This window comes from Crocodylus porosus, unplaced genomic scaffold, assembly GCF_001723895.1.
Source record: "Crocodylus porosus isolate Cpor-Errol unplaced genomic scaffold, CroPor_comp1, whole genome shotgun sequence".
NCBI lineage: Eukaryota > Metazoa > Chordata > Crocodylia > Crocodylidae > Crocodylus > Crocodylus porosus.
Genome location: NW_017728931.1, coordinates 113,448,657 through 113,463,140, shown reverse-complemented (window position 1 = coordinate 113,463,140; position 14,484 = coordinate 113,448,657). Strand labels below are relative to the sequence as shown.

Sequence of the window (14,484 nt, the reverse complement as noted above, 5' to 3'; positions counted from 1 at the left end):
TGCCTCATTTTTGTAACTGATATGTTGGTATCACAATCAGGGGTGAAAGTATGCCACTGAGCAGCACTCCCCAGAGCAATGTCAATGTGGCATAGACATAGGCATGCCAATTCTTTTCCTCTGGTCATTTAAATGGCAGTTTTTTAGTCAGTTAAATAATCATTTTGACACTTAAACTCAGGTAGGGATTCTATTCCCCAGACAGTTGACCTCAAGGGTGTAAAGAACTGCGTGTATGCTGAACTCCTGAATAACTACTTTGGCTCAGTCTTTCACTAAACCAAGGGGAAAGCCACATCAGATAGAGTAGAGGATGAGCACGCTAGGAATAATCACCTTCCTATTATTGCTGTAGAATTGTCATATGACCTATTAAAAAAACTTAGATGTATACAAGTCAGTGGAACCGGATGATCTTCATCCAAGAGTGCTGAAGAAGCTGGCCTTGTAGAAGTCTTTTCTGTTTGGAGAGTCATTGTGGAAACCCTGGTGAAACTCTTCCACAATTCATGGCACTCTGGAGAAGTCCCCGGGGACTGGAAAAGGACCAATGTTGCGCTCATCCACAAGAAGGTCGGGAGGGAGGACCCAGGTAACTGTAGGCCAATCAGCTTAACTTCCATCCTAGCAAAAATCCTAGAAAACGTCACCAAGGAATCTATCTGTGATAAGCTTGCAGAAAGTAAGATTCTGAATGACAGCCAGCATGGCTTCACTGTAGACAGGTCTTGCCTTACCAACCTCATCTCCTTCTATGACCAGGCAACTCACCACCTGAACATGGATAACACTGAGAGCACAATAACATTGTATAACTTGACTTCCAAAAAGGCCTTTGATCTAGTATCCCACAATGTCTTCATGAGAAAATTAAAGAACCATGGGCTTAACTCCAAGACAGTCAGGTGGGTGACAAAATGGCTGCAGGATAGGACCCAGAGAGTCACAGTGAATGGAGCTGTGCCATCTTGGTGAGAAGTGGGCAGTGGTATCCTACAGGGGTCAGTGATCAGTCCAGTACTTTTCAACATCCTTATAAATGATTTGGATGTGGGGGTGAAGAGCTCACTGGCCAAGTTCATGGATGACACCAAGTTATGGGGAAGCATGGTCATGCTTGAAGATAAGCTACAGATACAGATGGATGTAGACAGCCTAGCAAGTTGGGCGAGTTGGAACCAGATGAAGTTCAGCATCTAGAAATGTAAAGTGCTCCACCTGGGGACAAAATAACCCCCTGCAACACCTACAGGCAACACCAACCTGATCAGCAGTATGAATGAAAGAGACCTGGGGATAATAATAGACCACAGCATGAATATGAGCTGGCAGTGTGATGCTATAGCCAGTAGAGCTAATAAAACTCTGGCATGCATCATTCAGTACACCTTCAACAAGACCAAGGAGGTGATTCTTTCACTCTACTCCTTACTATTGAGACTGTAGTTGGAGTGCTGCATCCAGTTCTGGGCACCAAACTTTAACAAGGACATGGACAAACTTGAGTCCAAAGAAGAGCCACCCATGCGATCAGTGTCTTAAAAGGCAAGCCATATGAGGAAAGACTGAGGCATCTGGGAATCTTCAGCCTGTGGAAAAGAAGGCTGAGAGCAAGACTTAGTAGCAGCTTACCACTACACTAGGAGAGTGCATCAAGAGGTCAGTGAGCATCTGTTCACCAGGGTACCTGAGGGAAAAAAACAGAAGTAATGGCCACAAATTCCTGCAAGACCGATTCAGGCTCCACATTAGGCAAAACTTCTTCACAGTTAGGGTGTCCAGATTGTGGAACAAGCTCCCTACAGAGGTGATGCAATCACCTGCCCTGCAAATCTTCAAGAGACTAGACAGTCATGTTGCTGGGGCCACCTGACCACAAATTATCTTTTCTGCTTGGTGCAGGGGCTTGGATCCAATGATCTTCTGAAGTCCCTTCCAACCTATGACCCCTGTGAGACACCACTTCCCACTTCTGTCCAAGATGACACAGATCTATTCATTAAGACTCTCCGGGCACGTCCTGATGAGCCCACACATGCCTCTTGCAGCATCTCAAACCCCTTTGAGATGCTGCAAGAGGCATGTGCAGGAATGGGAAAAGGTTCCCCGCACTGCAAGTTTGCAGTGCAGGGGCAAAATTAGACTCCTAGATATCCAGGGGTAAAAAAAAAAACAAACAAAAAAAACAGCTAAAAAAATCAGGGCAGGGCATGGTCCTGGATCATGCTCTGAGGCATCTGGAGGCTGTGTCTTTCACAGAGATGCTCTGGCTGCCAGAGCATCTTTGTGGTTGGCCCTTGCCCTGGTGCTACAGCACACTGCCTGCCCATGCATTGCAAGCAGTGTGCCAGTAGCAGGGCTTCAGTGACGGTAAGTAAGAGGTCAGGGGGGTTGGAGGAGGGGGCAGGGGGCCATGGGGGGGACCCCTTCTGGCCCCACCCACTCCCACAGCCCCCCAATGCCTACCCCTCAAGTCCCTCTTATCCCTTCCCTGCCCCATGCCCCCAAAGCCCCCAATCCTTGCCCCCCCACCTGAGCATCCCCACAATTTTAATCACCAACCTCAGCACTTACTGGCAGTTTTAGCTGTCCGTCTGGGTCACTGGGGCCCCAGCTGCACTGCGGGGCTGGGTGACATCCCAAGCCCAGGCTCTACTTCCCCCAGCTGCCCTGTGCTGCCCGGGGGAGGGAGGGGGGGCTCTGCTCTGCTTCTATGGTGAGTAGAGGATTTTTTAGGTGGGGTTAATTTTTTTTTCTTGTTTTAAGTGCTGGTGCCTGGGGTTAGGGAGGGCAGCCATCAGGTGGCTGGGGGTGCAAGTGAGGGATGGGTCCAGGTAGAACAGCAATTGAGGGGTCTTGAGGAGTGGGGGGAGTGGATCTGGGTGGGGCAGCCATTGGGGGAGTCTAGGAGCTGGCAGACTGGGGGCTGTGGGCCAGGGGATGGGTCCAGGTGGGGAGCCCCTGGTGAGAGAGGTGGCTGTTATCCCTGGGGGGTAGCAAAACATATAGGTATTTAGAATTAATTTTATTATGATGATAGAGACACTGCTACGTATCCAAATTGCTACTCTCTATATAGATATATCTATATATATAGATAGATATAGATATCGAGAGAGAGAGAGAGAGAAAGAGAGTAGTCTTTTGTTTTAATCATGGAGGAACATGGATTTTGGGGTATTTTATAAAGTGACTTAGGGATTTTTTTATCAGGCTTTTTTATTTTTCCAGTAGGGAACACAAGAATTCCTGCTAGGGAGGCCAGTGACAGGACCCTGCCTGCTCAGAGCTGACCCCTTGGACCCAGCTTAAGATGGCTGACCTTCTGGCCAAATGGGGTCAAAGTGACATGTTTTGACAGTTCAAAGCAGGCCACCAGACCCAGATCTTCTGGGTGAAAACTGCCTAGATGGCTGGGCAGGGGCACACATGGCAGTCACGCTACTCAAAGGCCAGCCCTGAAGCCACAACCCACTGACAGCTGGCCGAGAGGGGCAGATGCCTCTACTGGTTGTGCAGTCCCAAACTGGGTCTGGCAAATGCACAACAGGTAATAGCCAGGCAGCAGCCCCCACTGCCAGACTGCTGCAGTGGGCAAAGGCTACAGGAAACTCTCTGGGCTGCTTCAGTAGTCCTGCTGGCACAAGGGGTAGTGTCCCCAGTACCAATTGGTGGGGCCCCAGAAGTTCCTGAGAGTGAGTATTCCTGAGCTACTTGACAGGGCAGCTTTTTATACTGCTGCGGACAGCCCAGGTGCTGGGTCCAGGCTGTAGCTACCCCTGACTGCAGATCTGGGAGTATCCAGGCAGGGTTATTTTGCCCTGGGTGGCACAATTTGCTTCACAACAAAGTGCATGTCTCAGCACCTGTGCTGAAGCAAAAAGCCCCAGCTCAAATTTTCACTGCTTCTATTTGAGTTGCTGCAAGGGCACGTGCTTGCATGTGTGGACACACCCTCTGTATCCTACCCCACAGCCAGCTTCATAACCACCTAACCTTCTCACAGTTAAGCCTACTGTTTTCAAATTTTCTTGCAAGATCATAGGATACCAGATGAAAGGCTTTTTGGAAATCAAGGTATACAAAATCCAGCCATGCTGGCTTTCTTTTACAATTATACCGTCTTCAAGCATATTACACATGGACTCCTTAATGATTTTTTCCAGGATTTTCCCTGGGATAGAAATTAGGATAATTGGCCTATAGTTACCTGGGCTCTCCATCTTCCCCTTCTTGAAGATGGGCACAACATTGGCCCTCTTCCAGTACTCAGGCACCTCTTCTGAGTACCACCAGTTTGATACAGTTTTGCCAGGGGCTCCGCAATGATGTCAGCCAGCTCCTTCATCACCCTTGGATGGAGGTCATCCAGTCCTGCTAACTTACATATGCCTAAGATATATCTTTAACTGATCACACACCAGTTCTATGGCAATAGTAGGGAGGCAGTCGTTTCTGCCCTGCTCATTCTGTACCCTATCCAGCATGATTTTCCCTGTGGCTCAATGTAACACTGAGGCAAAGTAGTCATTCAGGAGTTCAGTTTTCTCCTGAATGTCCCCAGCTGTCCTGAACTGTTAAGCAATGGCCCCACACTCCCATTTGCTTTCCTTTTGTTCCTTATGTACCTAAAGAAGGACTTTTTGTTGTCCTTGATTCCCGCTGCTAATTTAAGTTCAGTCACCACCTTGGTCTTTCTAATTTGTTTCCTACAAGTGCGGGGTGTTGTTGTATAGTCCACCTTGGGCACTGTCCCCAGCTTCCACTGTTTGTACATCTTTCTTCTAAGGAGGACCTTGATTTCCCTGTTTAGCCAGGAGCGCTTCCCAGCCCTTCTGCTGCTCTTTCTCTGCCTCAGAATGACTTTCTTTGTGCTTCAAGGATTGGGTTCTTAAGGAGTAACCACTCTTCATGCACATCTTTTGCCTTCAGTAACTGGTCCTGCAGCACTTGCCCTACTAGTGACCTAAACTTGTTGAAATTTGCATTTTTGAAGTCCAAGACTTTAACCCTGCTATCTGATTTGTCTGCCTTGTGATGGCAGTAAACATGATGTCATCCAGGCTACCCTCTATTTTTAAGTCAGTCACCAGGTTGTCTCTTGCAGATCAGGAAGGAACACGACCAGTCTGACTTGGATCAACCAAGAGATGTCCAGATAATTGAAGTTGCCCATAAGGACCAAGTCCCATGCATGCGTGGCCTCTGTCAGCTCTTGGGTGAACTCCAGATCAAGTTCCTCCCCCTGAGTTAGTTGTCTGTAATATACACCTAAAGTTATGTCTCTTTATCTGCACCCCTGCCCCCCTGCAGTTTGACCCAGAGGGCTTTGGGCTGCTCTTTTTTTGCAGCCAATGTCAGCCTCCAAGGAGGTGTATTGTTCCTTTACATAGAGAGCTACACCTCCACCTTTCTTCCCTACCCGGTCCCTTCTATGCAGGGTGTATCCCTCCATGACTACATTCCAATCATTTGAGGAGTCCCACCAGGTCTCTGTAAGCTTGAACATTTTACATTTGGTCTATTGGTATCTATTGTGATCAGATATTTATGATAAGTTATGTTTTCAACATTCAAATTATTTAGTCCTTGGAATATGTTCAGAATAAAAGTTCCTTCATCCAAATCAAACATCTGTTTTTGAAAAAGTGTCGACATGTCTATCTGCATTCTCTTTTCTCTTTCTCCTCTTGGCAGGAGGTGAATCCTGCTGGCATAGCTACTGAATCATAAATCCTAGGATCAGCCTACCACTCTAGAAGCAAACAACTTTTTGGATCCAACTTAGATGTATTTACATTTTTTCAGTATAAATCACAATAAAGACTGAAGTCTCTTGCTTATCTTAAAGTTCAGGTTCCAAAATGAAAAACAAGCAAGCAAAACTGCACTGAACTGACAGGTATTGGATATAAAATATTATAGACCTGTTATAATTAGTTTAGTCTTTGATGTTCTATTCATTCGGGTTAGCCATTGACAACAGGTATTCTGACAACATGTTAAAATTATTCTAGATTGTTCAGATGCCTCATAGGAGTGCATTTATAATATATAGAGACTCATATTTCATTTTTAGTTTATTTTACTTTGAGTTAGAAGAAAAATATAAGCACTCAGCCACAGAGTCCGAGAGCTATTTCACCTGTTGGGTATCTGAGTTCACTTGGGCTGTTTCACCCTGTTCGCATAATTATTTTTAAGACTGAGTTAAAAAAAACCTGGAAGGAGGAGCCATTCAATCTTTCTTATCAACAGATTTTAAGAGACTCAAGCAGGTTGGAACAGATATATAGAGAGAGTCTACATTGATATTATATTAGCAAAGAAAATGTTCAGTAAAACCAGCTCACCCTTTCTAGGAAGCAGTAACTCCTCTTACAACACCTATAGTGATTCACCCTAATGGTCCATAAACACCTCTCTTCAAAGCCCAGGTGGTATAAATGGATCTCAGAGCATATACTGAATGCATTGCAATTAGAAGATTTGCAGCATTTCAAAAACACAGAAGTATCTGATCTCACTGAACGCAGAATATCTTCTCCTAAGTCACCATTCATCTATGTTTACACATTCTTCTCCTTAGGGAGGACATTGTCCTGTGCTTTTTCTTATTCCTTGCCATCCCTCACACATTTTCCTTTAGATACTTCTGAGAAGCAGGACACAAATTGCTCACTCTCTTTCCTTATTTGTTTCCATAGGGATAAAAAGACTGTAGCACTACCTTCTCAGTTCTAATCCTCAAAGGGAATTTACAAAACACCTTTCACAGATGAGCCTATGAACTTCACTTTATCAACATAATGGATACAAAAAATCATGGTCTAAATATAGACATTGGATTGATGACACATAATGTACCTAACGTCTGACACCCCAGGTAACCTCTCTACTATTTACCAGCTATATTCTTATCACCAGGTCTACATTCCCCTTTCCCCTCCTCCCCCCACCCTCCTATCTGTGTCTCATCATTGACTGCATCAATTTGCAATTTAATTGAGTGGCTCTCTCACAGGCATACTGGCCTCTGGATTCTTTCTATTTCATTCAGGAAGTGCACAGACGAATTACAGACACTTCCTCAGTCTGACAAAGGGTGTTTGTACCCAAAAGCTCGCAAAGAATTTTTCCAACTATTTTAGTTGGTCTAATAAAAGATATCAGACTTACCCAAAGAACCTTGTCTGCCTATGCCCTTAGGCCAACACAGCTACAACCTATACACCATTCAGGTGCTGCACTTATAGGACAGCCTTCTCTGTCTTCACTTCCCATTCCCTCATATAGATAACAGTCCTTCCTCCAGATTCCTTTATCTAAACTGTCTCCCATCAGAGAACCTCTACCTAAATGGTGTCTTTGCAAACCCTACCCAACCAAACTTCTATTTATATCCCATTATTCCCAAAAGCAAAGAGCAGGGACAGAAAAATAACAATGAATTAGAAGCTTCCCCTTATCTGAACTTTATAACACAAAATGCAGGAACTCTTCTCCATCAAATGCCCATGAACCTTAACTGAACCTATTCTAAGTGTAGATTTTTTGTTTGTCCTTATCTCCTTTCATAAAGGCCCAGGAATACAGATAATTTAAAAAATAATGATTATTATAAAGAATGACTTATAGCATCCAAAAGCATACACTTTTATAGTTTGATAATAAATTCTTAAGCAAAGAATGAGAATAAACTAAGGTTTTTTTTCCCCATTATTTGTTAAAGAAGATTTTTGCATAATAGCCTGTAAATAAAGAAAAAATGGAGACACATCTATGATCAGAATGCTCTCCAGAGAAATACAGTCCATTTAGTTTTTACATATGACCATATGCTTATATATCAGTTTCAGTGCAATTCTTACTAAAGACAGAAAACTAGCCTGCTTTTAGTCTTTGCAGGAATCAAAGTTATCAGTTTTAATCATAGTTGCCAACTTCTAAGTTGTCCTTCACATCTCACTGGTCAGCTAACAGTAATCAACACACATTACTCACATAGGGCTCAATCCTAATTAATCTTCTCAGCCTACAATATAAACAATCAGTGACGCATGATCTGAATGCTGAGTCACTTTTCAAGCTTTAGATAATGTACTAAGCTACCCTTACTTTCATCCATGTAGTCTATAGATTGATCTGCTAATATATAAAAATACAAAGGTAATGAATGTGCCAGACCACTTAAATTACAGACGTGCTAGGGTTCTAACACATATCTTTATTTAAAATGGAAAATTACCAATTTCCACAAGGGTATGCCAACCACTAATTTAGATCTGAAGTTTACTATGTTACATCAATACTCAACAGGTGCTGTTTTTCAATCACAATAGTGAACAAGAATAAAAAATGATGGTCTAATAGTAATAATGCAACAGAACCTGAGTACTGCTTATTTTCACCAAATGAAGGTGCGGTCCAAAAGCTCAATTACCTAGGTAATGACTTTTAGTTTTGTTTTACAGCTCCTCACAGGAGCCACCACAAGAAAATAGTCAAATGATCAAAAGGTGGTTAACAAACCTCAACTATTTAGCTTTGTTTTCTAGATTTGTACATTTTTTTTGTTTTTTTTTTAAGTTAAAGTAAAGTAATAATGAAAAAAATTCAAGATCCAAATGACCCCTATCCTAACCTCCATGTGTGGGGATTAGAATCACCTGATGACTTAGGTAGGCAATATAGGATTACAGAAAGAGATTGTTCATAAAGAAGTAGTCCATACTTTTATACGGTTCATAAAGTAATTCATATATATTTTTAAACAACCAAACAGAACTAGTCAAATGTTTCCAAAGCAAAACATTTCCCCTCAGACTGGAAAATGTGCATTATGTCAGTTTCACCATTATGTTTTCCAGTTGGGAAACAGTAAGAGTGTGGGAAATACTGTTAAATGTAGAATGTGCTTCCTTTTCAAATGAAAGTGTTACTTTCACTCTAAAAGTAACACTTTCAATATTGACTGTTTTCCAAAAGGCAGGAGTTGGGATACAGTAAGAAAGTGTAGGGTGTCTTTTCTTTCACAATCTTTTACTATTTAAAAATAACAAATCTGTGATCAAATCAGTAATAATTTTGCTGTGTTAAATAATAATAAAGTGTGAGAAAGTATATTTTCCCCACATCACCACACTTATCAACTCTGTCCAACATTCACTGAAGTCTGAAAAGCAAGCAAGATGTTATACTGAATAACTATTGGAATAGAAAATAATAAAGGAAATAATTTAAGACATTAATGTATACCTGTGCTGTGCCCTCATCTGGATTACAGTATTCAGTACAGGTCATGGCCTCAAAAAAACCTCTGTCCAAAAAATAAGAGGACATTCTTTGTACTTAAAAAGTGACACATTCAAAAACTATAAGAAGAAAATATTTTTTGACTCGTAACTTCTTGTTAGATTATTTAAAAACAAAAACAAAAAACCCTCTTATAGAGAATCATTGAGCCTAACTATATAGTAGGGTGCATCTACATGTGTAATTAATGTGACTAAATAAACTGTGGTGCAAACTGAACAAGAGTGAACTAATCTGGATGTCACTGTCTACAAGTGTACTTAAGCACAGAAATTTATTCTACTAAATTAGTCGACTGTGCAATGAAGCACATGTGTAGATGCACCTGCATTGTTGTAGAAAATCAGTAAGCCTAATAATATAGCACATTTCAAAAAAGGTATTGTGAGAAGAGCACAGGTAATCCCACATCTGTTTCTGTTGTGATTTCACCTCTTTCTACTGGTAACAGACAGGTTAATGGACATGGAGGACCTTAGCTATGATCTATCATACCATAGGACGGACTTGGACCAGGACATCTACCAGGCAGCACAGCTTCCTGGAAAAGACCTCCCTAGCCGCCTGCCTGGGTTGCAGATCAGGCAGATGGCAGGGTCAGGCTAGGAATAGGGAACAGCTGGGAAACATGGCATGCAACCAGATCAAAACAGGCATGGGGCAGGTGGAGCTCCCTGATTGGCTAGAGGGGCTTCATATCATATATGAGTACACTAGAGGTAGCACACAGGTAGGGAAAGCACTAGAGAAACTCCTAAGGAGGAGAGCTACACGAGAAGGCTGTTCCCCCACAGGACAGGAGACAAGCAGCATGGCTAGAGGAATATGAATAGTAGGCCTGTGCGAAGTGGCTAGTATTCTCTTTGGATTTGGATTCGGCTGATTTGGGGGGCAGTGATTCAATTCAGTGATTTGAATCACTGTCCTGAAGCAATTCATTCGAATTAATTTTGCTGAATCACTGAATCTCCAGATCAGCCAGGCCCATCCCCGGTCCACTCTCCCAGCCCCAGCGATGACTGCCCCAGCTCCCAGCACTTCAAAAAAAAGCCTGGGCTCACCGGATGCTCCCAGGCAAAGGGGTAGTTCCCTTTGCCCCCTCCCTCCACTGCTCCACGCTGCATGGGGGGCTCTGAATGACTGAGGGGGACCCAGGTGTGGGAGCTTCCTTCTTGCTGGTGCAGGGGTAGCATATCTGGCATGACCAGAGGTGCAAATGGATAGCTTGTGCATTAGATCCCATTGTTCCTTTATCTGTACATGTACAGATAAAATTGTAATCCTAATTTCAGTTATATTGACGATAATGCTAATGGAATGGAATTTTGCTCTGTCACTGACAAATGAATGCTGACACAAAGTTGAGGCAGTTTGCAAAGAGAAGCAACAAGGAAAACTGAAATGAGGTAGAAGGAGGTAGAACCTTATCAAAGCATGAACTTACATTCCATCAAATACTATTACTGATTTCCCAAATGTAAATTAAGAATCTTAACCTTGCAAAAGAATTAAATTAATTATTCTCTGTCTCATAAAAAAACCCAAACATGACAGTTAATCTGGAAACCCTCTGAAAAGTTTTGAGACATTCCAAAAAAATCTCAGTTTCCCTAATAGTCACTTTGTACCTGGTAAGTATCGAATGAGTGAGTAAAACAGATAAAGGCAGTTCTTAATTACACAGTCTTCTCTTCTCTAATACAGCCTGGAGTCTTTGTATTGACTTCCTAATCCCTGCCCCCCCAGCCCCACTCTCAGAGCCTGAATGTCTTCTCACCACCCCCCCGCCCACTTTACCCCTCTCAGAACTGTTCCACCCTGCTTTTGGGACCATATGCCCCCTACCCTTCTCACAGGATTTTCCCTAGGGCACCAACTTGCCTTGTTGCACCACTGTTGTTATGCTTCTAGTGGCCTCCTTAATTAAGGGAGTGTTATAGTTTACTTTGTGGGCTTATGACCACCATGCTTGGCATAACAAATTGGTTTGTATCTCACAGTGCTGGAGCAGATGGAAGTGGGAAAGTGTATTCAGACTGATCTGTCCCCTGACTTTCACCTTTTACAGCTTCCTGCATTTAGAAGCCTAAGCAGTTATAATTTGGAGGCTGTAGCCCTATATTTGTTGATTTATGAAGAGTAAATCTTCTTAGGCTAGAGACAGGCATAATATTTGAAGTGTTTCAAAGTGCAGCTGCACATAAACAAGTTACTATACATACATAAGTATATGGACTTAAAGTGCTGCAGCTACTCAACAATTGCCTATGTGCATGCTTGTCTTCCTTGTGAAATACAAGGAATTTGAACCTACTGAAAGTGGTGTAAGCAAACCTGCCTTTACTACAAGGGAAGAGCATTCACACAGACTGTTACCATGGAATATGCTGTAAATTCAAATCTCAGCTGTGTTGTAGTAACTAGGTGATGGGTCTAATGTCCTGACAAATTTCTTGAGTGTATATTAAACCCGTGCCTAGAAGCAACACATCTGGAGATCAAAGTAAGGCAGGATGTACATAGAAGTCACAAGAACATGTATTTTGCAAATCCTTCCACCAGAACTGCTGAGTTTGGCTTTATATGAGATTGCTTAAGGGAACAAAAGACAAACGTATTTTATGAAAATACATTTCTTTCAATGTCATACATTTACTTTCAGTTATCCTCAAATATCTTAGAAATGCGGTGTGAACACTTCCCAAGTTTCTATCTTAATCTTCCAGGAGAAATCACCAGCCTAGATACAAACCATCTGAGGACATCTTTTCTTGCTTATCTTGTACTTGTCAACATATTTGTGAAGAATTTTCAACGGTTCCAAAGCCTGTCAAGTACATAATTAGATTTTAATCCCACTGCTTCAGGTGATATTTTGGCAACCTGTTTTATACTGTTAAGTACTTTCTTCCCCTCCAACTACTGTTGACAGGATGTGTGGAGTGTCCAAAGATTTTACATGCTACAGGAAATATATTTTCATTGTGATGATTATTATGGAACAAATCACTAAAAATAGATTTCAGCATAAACTTGACCATGTTATATACATATGGGTTACAAAAGTCAATTCTAAGAATGCTTAATCTACATTCTGAAATTTCTCCTTCTGTTACAGAAAAGAAGTAGGAATTTTTAGGTCCAGTCTTTAAAAAAAAAAAGATTTTTGCCATTAAGTATTAGCCAAAAATCCATACAATATTCAGAGACGCTGAATATAGCACTTGTTAATAATTGCTTCCGGACTTCAGAACAGATAATCCAGGTCAGCAGAGGCAGGATCTATAAAGAATGATGTAATTAGTAGGGCTGTGCTAAATGGCACCATTTCATTTCAACTTCTGTTTCACTGTTTCGCCAGGACAGTGTTCCATTTCGTTTCGTAGAAATTGTTTTGCTGGTTCGAAGCTGTTTTGATGTTTTGCCCACTGGCTATAATGGAGAACGGTGAAACTGCTCATAACTGTGTCAGTTCTTCCCTGATTTAGATGAAACTTAAAGGGATGGTAGTCCCTGCTGAGGCCACAAAGCCTGCTGGGTTTCAAGAGGAGAGGCGCCAGGGTTTCTGGGAAACTACATCTCAGGCTGCTGACAAGCAAAACTCCTGACATGGGTGACAGAAAGCAGGCCAGTTCAAACAATGGTGCTTTTTGTGCTCTTTTTCCATCCTTCTCCCAGAGCACTGGGATTGGAAGGGACCTCAAGGAAGGATCACAGTCACTGTCCAGCTACACACATCAGTATGAGAGCAGACTTCCCTCCCTTTTCCCCCCTTGCCCTCCATCTCCTTACTTTCTGTTTCCCTGAAATGTTTTGAAACTTTTGAAACGTTTGGATTGCCCTTGTTTTGAGGCTGTTTTGAAGCCCTTTGTTTCATTTTGATTTCACTATTTTGAGCTTGAAACGAACCAAACCAGCATCGGAATGCAATAACTGGAGAAATTTCACACAGCCCTAGTATTTGGTTTCTTGAATTAAAACAAACTAAAACTTTTGGCCTATGTACTGAAACTGTTCTGTTGGAAATTACGAGACAATAACTTAACTGATTTCAAATTCAAGATTTTTTGCAATGTGATTATTATAAATCTTAACATTTAAACATTTCTTTCCTCAGAGTTCTGTTAACAAAAAGTGTTTCTGGGAGGGTCTACACATGCAATTAATGCATCTGAACCTTCTGCACAAAAAATTTAGGCACATTAAACTGGCTCCTGCATACATATGAAATAAGTCTGTCAGTTAGGAAGCTCTCTCTACCCCCTGTGTCTCCCTGCTGCCTAGGCTGACCAGGGGGAGCAATTTCCTCCCAGACAGTGTCTATACATGCACTTTGGTGCATTAGTTTAATGTGGTGATTTCTAACACCTGTATGTACAGGTACTAGAAAACTGCACATTAGACTACTCTACTGTGTAGTAATTGCTGTACACATGTAGACCTTGATGGTTTACTGTGCATTAAATTAATCTAATGCACAGTAAAACATCTCATGTAGATGCACGCTCCTTTTGCTTAAAATGGAAGATATCACTGGAACCATTATTGATTTTATAAAACTATGATGACCCTACTTCTTCATTAGTACCACATATTCTTTCTCCTTCTATAAACAAGAAAAGAGAAGAGAGAGAAGAGAGAGAGGAAGACAGAAGACAGAGAGGAAGAGAAAGAAGAGTCATTCTTTACTAAGATAGTCCTTTTGTACTCTGTATATGTGCACTGTCCCACTGAAACAATTTAACACCATGTTGCTTCACATCACCTGAGGATGTGGCCCTGTTTTTCCAATGGAACGTGTATTTTATTGTGCTGTTAGGGAATTTTATATCTGTATTACTGCTTCATGGAATCACAAAATAGTGTTCATGACAAATTAGGCAGAGTAAGTTATCATTACACACTCCTCTACGGGTACATCTACATGAGACATTTACTACAGAATTGCCTAGTTAGCTTGGTGTCTGCACATTTGGCCCTATTAGGCCACAGGAAACTAATAAATTCCAAAGTAGATTAGTACTTTTAAATACAAGTATTACCCTGCTGCAGAATTTTTTTTTGAGAACAGCAAAGCATATGTAGATGCTGACCCAGCTGGCCAGAGCATGAGGGTCTTTTAGTGCAGGAGATTCCTGCAAGCTAGCCCTGCAGTAAAGCACCCTTGTG

General features: G+C 42.0%; 1 long non-coding RNA gene across 1 annotated transcript; it reads left to right on the top strand.

The window, feature by feature from the left end:
* Window positions 1–206: 206 nt before the first annotated feature.
* Window positions 207–13,091, top strand: LOC109316126. Its single transcript, XR_002102712.1, has 3 exons — window positions 207–217; window positions 1,160–1,162; window positions 12,936–13,091. It is a non-coding gene; the product is annotated as an uncharacterized LOC109316126 (long non-coding RNA).
* Window positions 13,092–14,484: the final 1,393 nt, after the last annotated feature.